General features: G+C 43.8%; 1 pseudogene; it reads left to right on the top strand.

Moving 5' to 3' along the window:
* The first annotated feature begins 6,642 nt into the window (after positions 1-6,642).
* Positions 6,643-7,542, top strand: LOC146776440 (non-selective voltage-gated ion channel VDAC2 pseudogene; annotated as a pseudogene).
* The last annotated feature ends 713 nt before the right edge of the window (positions 7,543-8,255 follow it).

Raw genomic sequence — 8,255 nt, 5'->3', positions numbered from 1 at the left:
CTGAAACCCCTGATGGCAGCTCTCTGGAAGGGACCAAGGGGGGCTCTATTGACCCCCCCAGACATCCTCTTGCAGGCAGGCACAGTCACTCACTGCATCTGCCTGCAAGGGGATCTCTCTCCCCTCTTTAAAGTACTGCCGGGTTGCTGCCTGAACAGTGAAACACGGAGCGTCTGCTTCAAAGCAGCTTTGTATTTCACTTGAATGTGCTGCTCCCAGGGCAGCAAGAGTTTGCGGCTGCGTTGAGGGTAGCGCATTCAACCTAACAGGTTGCTCCTTCCCTGTTTGTGCACGGCACACCTGTCTGAAGATGCGCCATGGGTATTCAGGGAATGTGCGCCCTATACATAGTAGGGTTCCTAGTAGTCTCCCTTTTAAATTAAAGTAATGTTGATACTCAGTACATGCCCATTTAAAACACTGCTTTTGGAAATCTGCAATGGGGTAGGCAAATTTAATTTCCATCAAAAAGCTTTGTGATGTTTACACATTCTGCAACTGTGAGTGAAAATGTTTGCAAAACAAAAGTACAGTAGAATTTTCTTCAAAAACTTCAGCGACAGAGTATTCTCCTATTGAAGGTACGTTTCTTTAGGTTAGTTTTTTTTTTTTTTTAACAAATCCTCTACCATGATTTTTAGGTCTCGCCTGACCCAGCGCATGCGCTGGTCTGGCGAGACTTATTGAGAGGGCTCCAAAAAGTGCTACCAGGCCAGCATAGAACTACAGTGCATGTGCGCGGGGGCGCGCGTCGCGATTTACCGAGATTACTTTCACTTTCGGCCGCACGGCCGCTTTGATGTTTGATCGTGATCGGCGTTCGCGATCACTTTCACTGCCGCACGGCCGCTTGTTTATTTTTATATATAAACAATCACACCTCGGGGATCGACCTGAGTGATCTCAGCCTGTCTTCTGTAAACACATTCTACTTCAGGATGAATCTTACGGTTGAACTTTGGAAAACTATTTGCTTCACCCGGCCATTATTGTTATGCGCTGTGTGACATATGTTATATAGCACGCTATTACAAGGGTCCATTGCTGACATGAGGCTTCAATAGTGCTTTACTGCATCAAAATGAACTCGTGGCACTTCACCTGAAGAAACATTAACACTAGTTTTTGAGCATGAACACTGGTTTACAGGAACGCATTTATGCCCCTGCAATGTAAGGCCTGTGCCTGGATATGTAAACCCTGATCCATATGTGTGGATGAACAGGGGATCTGCGTATGGGAATAGACCGCTGTCACTCCACCCACACGGCCCCCTGCGGATTATGACATTTTATACACGGGTTCATGCCCGCTGCCTTCGCTTTCTTCTTCGGCTGAAGTAGGACAGCAGCCCTTGCACTGGTTACCCGCTATGCACAGGACCCTTTATGAATAAGGATACTACGTATGCAGAGAAAGCATACTCCCACATTGGCTAGAAGCAACATGCTCCCTGCAAGTGTGCAACAGCATTTTTGAGAATACAACTGTCTACTGTCAAGCTGTTTTTGCCATAACTGGAAAAAAGGTGAAACTGTTTGTAATAAATTGTTTGTAATATTTTCTAAAAAAAGGTGAAACTGTTTGTAATATTTTCTAAAAGAAGGTGAAACTGTTTGTAATATTTTCTAAGATATGCAGTTTTACAAGATCTTACCTGGTCCTGTTTCAATTGATGTGCCCGATTTTGACCGACAATAAAACATGCACACGTTTTATAGGTGTCCTTTAAAATAGGAAAGCTCTTTTTACATCATTGCCTCGCTAAAGCATCTCAAATGATATTGGCAATGTGCTTGCTGTAAGCACTAGACACTATCACACATTCAGACACTGCAATATCAAACCATCTGCAGCTGACGTTTTGGTCTATCTAAAGTAAAAGGAATGAAAACTTGCCTACTTCCTCGTCTAGAGTGCGATTAGGGTCTTAACTACTGTTAAATTTCGATATATTAAACCTGCTGGAATCTAGCAGGGGAAAAGAGTATGGTATTTACTGTGATATGCAGATTTTGGGTTTCGCTAAGCACCAAAACCTGCATGTTATTTCTGCGTTTGTCAGCCTGCACGTAAGCATTTTGTAAAGTGAATGTGTGTTCCGGCAGACACCGGCTTCAATTAAGCCCCCTGCAGGGGCCTACATGGACAGCCTGTGACAAAGCCTCAGCTGAGAAGTGTTTCTCAGGGTGGTATTGCTAAGACATTTCACAGTGCCTAAACAATAAAATTGTATGAAGCACAGCAGACATTTGTATTTTTTTCATGGGGAACCGGGTTCGACTCAAGGCAGGGATGCTTAACATCCTGTGCTTCTGGGCAAGTTACTTAATCTCCCCATGCCTAACAAAATGAATGTGAGCATCTGTAATGCAACTGGTGCACGTGTAAAGTGCTCTGGTTTATTCTTTGACTTTGAAAATGTGTTTATTCGAAAAATGGAATACTGCGTGACAACGTAAAGCAAGGGCATATGTCCATTTACTAAGGTATTCTCTTCTAAGCACTATGCGTGCCAAAGATCATACAAAGTGCCAGCAGGGACGCATCACATGAACAGGCTCAAATTGGGAAGGAAATGACCGTGTTGAGAAACTTTCTGATGTCTGGGGTTGTCAGCCAGTTGGCTAGATTAGGATCAAGGCTGCTTTTCACTTCGTTAGCTCCTCCTGGTTTCCCTTCGTAACTGTAGGACACAAGCTAAGTTTTCACACACCAGCAGACCTTTTGGCTCCTCCTTCCCCCCTCCCCCCCTGGACATATGATAATCCACTAGGATTTATTCACACTGCTACACAAGGCAGCGTAAAAACAACTTTTTGAGCTGCACCTATGTATCTTTAAACTTATATTACAGCTTTACAGTACATTTATTGCTTTAATTTAATTTAGGCAGATACATTGCTTTGGATTAACTTTACACACGGGACTGCAAGTTTATGCACGCAAATGGGTTTTTAATTCTGTGCTTTTTATCTGCATTATAGCGCCTTTTATTCACTAATTTTCTGAATTGCACGCAAAATTTCTTTCTAAAGCATTGTGAGAACACCTATTGCATTGCATATTCTCTGTCTCAGTGCAAGCATAATAGCAAACAACTAGCAATTAATTTAATATTTACAAATAACAGGCAGTTGGGGCATGCATGCTTCTTGCTAGCAAATGGGTGTTTGAACACATAACAAACTAGAAAAAGAAAATGCAATGTATTCACTAGCATAATTAGGATAATTGTTTGTGTCTCATTTCCTTTTGTTTCAGTTACACAAATATTAGATATACATTTTAGAAATATTTTGTTTACAAAACTTTCATATTAGTCTACAGAAACATATATAACAAACCATGGTGTAGCACCCAGGAAAATATGCTACATGGCTAAATACTTAAAAGGTCCCAAAAGCGAGACCTATTGGCTATGCCAATACTTGTTTATTTTTGTTGGAGAGACCTTGGCAGTTTTGGAATATACTTCAAAATAAAGTATGAAGAGGAAAATAATTCCATCATTGCGCGCCCATCTGACGAGTTATTAAAATGAGATAAGATGCTGTCTGGTGTTAGCCATAGGGAGCCCCGTGGAGATCAAAAAGACAACCTTGGCTGCAGTGGGATAACAAAACATTTCGGCGGGTCCCCCTGCTGGGAATAGTTGGGGTGCCTCCATCATAAGCCCATCCTAGCCTTGTCTGCTACCTCCCATGCTTGGGAGGTCTCACACAGACCCACAGGCACATTTGCGTCTTGTAGGGCTCTCTTTCTCTCTGTTCCCATTTTCTATTTCATTCTCTCTCTTCTCTCTATCTTACACTTATCTCTGCTGTGTCCTCTTCCTCTCATTTTCTACTCCCCTGGCCCCAGCCACACTTTCTCCCGCTCTTCCTTTTGCCACAGAGGTTTGCAACAATGTTGCGAGTATATTACTTTTCACTTTTAGTCTGGGATACAATCACTTCCTCGAGTTCTCACATCGTACAAACGAATAAAACAGAGCGGGCTGATGTGGAAGCCTGGAGGGCGGGTGGGTGGGGGGGGGGGGGGGGGTCCCTTGACCACCCGCCCTCTTTCCCTCTCCTCCAATTACGACGCTGGTGGTGGAAGGTTCACAAAACCTGCAACTATACATTTCCCTTAGTTTCTGAAAACCCTTACATCATGCCTGCACCTTGTGCAGCCTCCTCTGGGGGAAAGATGTAATAACCGTGGTTCTATTCTGGACCAACAGATGTTGTCCCCTCCTCAAACACTGTCAGAGGGTCAGAGAAAAGGAAATTACATCAGCTATACCCTCATATGGGAAATAATATTGCAGAAGACCATGGGCGCGAAGGGGTATTGTCCCAGTTAATGGCAAGATTTATTTAATGTAAAATGGATTTCTGAGCAGTAAATTTGGATAGGAATTATTTTCTCTTAGATCAGATAATTAAATATAGGATAAAAATTGACATCAGTGGTGACGTTAACCAATCAGGTAGACGCACCCTGACCACTGCTACACAGTCTGCTCACTGTGTATTTTACTGGATTACAGAAGGTTACCTGTATTGCTTTTGGCTGCTGAATCCTGCATTATCTCTCATATAGTGGTTACTCTTATTACCTTATGCACACTCATTTATGGAAGATGATCAAATTACACCCATTACTGTAACTTTTCTGCATGACCTTCTTTGCTTTACTCTGAGTCTGAATTAGATTAAAGGTGATTACTTTGATTATTGTGCACTACACCTGATCACTGAAGATTACTCCAGCTAGTTTACTCTTTACTGCATTAGCTGTCACTATGACTACTTTACCATACACTTCATTACAGAATGACATTACACAAGTTGCTTTATCCTACCCTAGATCACAGAAGATTAAACTAATTACTTTATCATGCATTAGATTACTGGGTACTCAGAGACATACACCTTAAGTACATCACTTGTGTTATCAGTGCCAGCTTCCCTTGCGCGCACACACAAGTGATTCAGCAGGGATAGCTGCAGCTCAAACCCTTGCAATCACAGCTGAACTAAGACATAGGTAGCAGGAGTGGAACCTTCTCTCCCACACAACACATAGGTTCAAAACAACTAGAAGCAATATCAGCCTCCCCACCAACAAATCCCAAGCTGTAGTAGTGCAAGATTCTCTCACACAGCACACAGCGTGCACAGACTGGTGAAGTTCATGTATCCCTCACTCAGAACACAGCTTGATCATAAGCAACAGGAGACAACTTCTCTCATGCCCATATAGCACAAGTACACCACTGAGCATCTCCAGTCCAGATAACACAGAGGTCTGTACACATTGTGGGTTTTGAAGCACAAAAGGAGAAATAATTCCACACAGGTTTAAGCTCCAAAGACACAAATGGGCCAGGCAGTAAGAGCCAATGAGACAGGACAGTTATCAGGAGTATGGAACTCAAGGGCAACCCAGCAATTCTTGTAACAGGTATTGCCTGGTGTCCCTAGACCCACAGGAACCAGATACAACAATGAGCTCACTGAATTGCAAAGTAACTTCTTTTAGGCATTGACTTTCAGAGGTGAGTGAGGCTGAACAGAAAAGCCATAGTCTAGAAGATTGATTGTGGAAATTCAAATAAAGCAAGCACTTAAAATGTACATAATCAATTAGGTGATGCACATTGGGTTCGCAGGCGTGGCACTGCATCTCTGATAAGGATAGCATGTTCAGCAGCAATTGCTTATGTGTCAATTGGATGCAGCATACAATGTTGAGGTTGGGGGAAATTGGATCTTATGTCACAAGAAGTTACTTTGATGTTTATCTTTATGCCCCTTCGGTAGCAGCATGTTGGGGCCCTGGGTTTACGTGAGGGGAGATGTGGTTCCCACAGTTACAGGTGATTTTCTTCATTTGAGAGGGGATGGGGCTGAGCACCACCTTAAGAGGAAAGCAGCTGTTCTTGATGCAGTTGTCACTTTGGATATAGTGCTTGGTGCATGGGCGTGTTGTGGGGGGCCGCTGGAGGTGTAACATACTGGCAAGTAGTGTAACCAGGGAGGAAAGTGTACCTCAGGTAGAGCTGGAATTCAGAAAGGTTTGTACTACAATGTAGGTTGAGCTCTCTCCGGCTCGCCTTCACTGTCACTTGCAGCGGTGGCTTCCTAGACACAAGAGATTTAGCAGAAAGACTGGTGGGTTGTACCTTGGACTGCACGGTGATGCTTGGATCTGGGAAGCTGATTTTCAACTTAGGCAGTGATCTCACCATAGAGGTTCCCAGCAGCTGAATCAGGCAGTTCTTTTGTGAGAGGTTCTCAGTTCACGTTTTCTTCAGGTGTCAACAACATCACACTTTTTTTCCCCTCAATACTGGAAAACGATCCTTATTCAGCAGCAAATCTTCCTGTCCTTGGTCTATTAATGTCCTCTAAATTAGGGTACAGACCTCCTTGCACTGGAAAGGTGAGCTTGAAAACCTGGCTTTAGGAGCCAAAATACTTTGGAAGCTGTGCCCAAACCAAAGAACACTCACGTTCAAATTTGATCCTCAACAGGTGCACCTTAACGTCACAGAAACTCGAACTCCCTGTACGAAGATTGACGGTCCATCACATAGGATCTACGCGACATTTGCCGGCCGAAAGACTACGCATACGACACTAGCAGTATCCAAGCAAGTGTGGTTATCAAAACACATATAATGGCTGTTCCACCATGTTATGCGGACCTTGGCAAGTGCGCCAGAGATGTACGTTCAACAAGGGATACGGTTTTGGACTGGTGAAGTTGGACGTGAAGACCAAGTCTGCGAGCGGAGTGGAATTTACTACATCTGGCTCTTCAAACACCGATACTGGGAAAGTTAATGGAAGCTTGGAAACAAAGTACAAATGGGCTGAGTATGGCCTGACCTTCACTGAGAAATAGAACACCGACAACACGTTGGACACGGAGATCACAATTGAGGACCAGATTGCCAAAGGTTTGAAGCTCACGTTCGATACTACCTTCTCTCCAAATACTGGGAAGAAGAGTGCCAAGGTGAAGACCGCTTATGAGCGCGAGTATGTGAACCTCGGCTGTGATGTGGACTTCGATTTTGCTGGCCCTGCAATCCATGGTTCTGCTGTTTTTGGCTATGAAGGCTGGTTAGCTGGATACCAGATGACTTTTGATAGTGCCAAATCTAAGCTCTCCAAGAATAACTTTTCCGTTGGATATAAAACCGGTGACTTCCAGCTGCACACCACTGTCAATGACGGGTTAGAGTTTGGGGGTTCCATTTACCAGAAAGTGAGAGACAATCTGGACACTGCCGTCAACCTGGCCTGGACAGCAGGCAATAACACTACTTGCTTTGGAGTAGCGGCCAAGTACCAGCTGGATCCGTCTGCTACCGTCTCTGTGAAAGTAAATAACTCCAGCCTAGTCGGTGTTGGTTACACCCAGACCCTGAGGCCAGGTGTGAAGCTCACACTCTCTGCACTCGTAGACGGAAAGAACTTCAATACCTGAGGTCACAAGGTGGAGCTTGGCCTGGACTTGGAGGCTTGAAGGGGCCCGCCATGACAGCAAGCCGATAGGAAAGTGACTTGATGAATTTGGCCTTAACGATGCATTTTTGAAACACGACTGCAGCGTGTGCCTCGCTCCTGTGGATGGAACCGGAACAAGCTGTATTTTTATGTATTTAAACCATGGCCTGTTAGCTTGTTTCTAGTTGAATTGGTGGTTATCGGACCCTGGAAAAAGGCTGACCCTTCCTCCCCCCCCATTATTTAAATGTCTCGTACTGCACCTGCCCGCAGGAATGGATTAGACTTTTCTGAAATGTAGAACGGTGTGCACCCTTATTTTATTGTCTCCAATATTGATGCAAACCAGATCATTGGATGTTTTGAAAACAAGAATACACTAATTTTGTTATGTCACCTTTGTCCAAAATACTTTTGGTATCCTGCAAATGTACCACCTAGGAATAAAAAAATGTACACCTACAAATTTGAACCTCAGCTTTTATGAGGATCCAATCGATGTCAAGTGCATCTTGTTGTAGGCATTATGTTCCATGGAAACCAGCTTTGGAAAAACATATGGAAGATGCAGAGTAACACTGGTTTCCATGCAGGAGGAATCTGTATGGTCAGTGTCGGACTGGCCTGTACGACAATCAGACAGTGCCCGAATGACTGTTCTGAAAGATCAGTTGTGGGCCTGTTTTATAGTTTGGTGGGCCAGTTTCTACTATTGAGTTTCCCAATATTTGAAAGAATATTCACTAC

The sequence above is a fragment of the Triturus cristatus genome, chromosome 12 (genome assembly GCF_964204655.1).
Source record: "Triturus cristatus chromosome 12, aTriCri1.1, whole genome shotgun sequence".
Taxonomy (NCBI): domain Eukaryota; kingdom Metazoa; phylum Chordata; class Amphibia; order Caudata; family Salamandridae; genus Triturus; species Triturus cristatus.
Note: the sequence above shows the minus strand (reverse complement) of the source record. Positions and strands in the feature narration are given on the sequence as shown.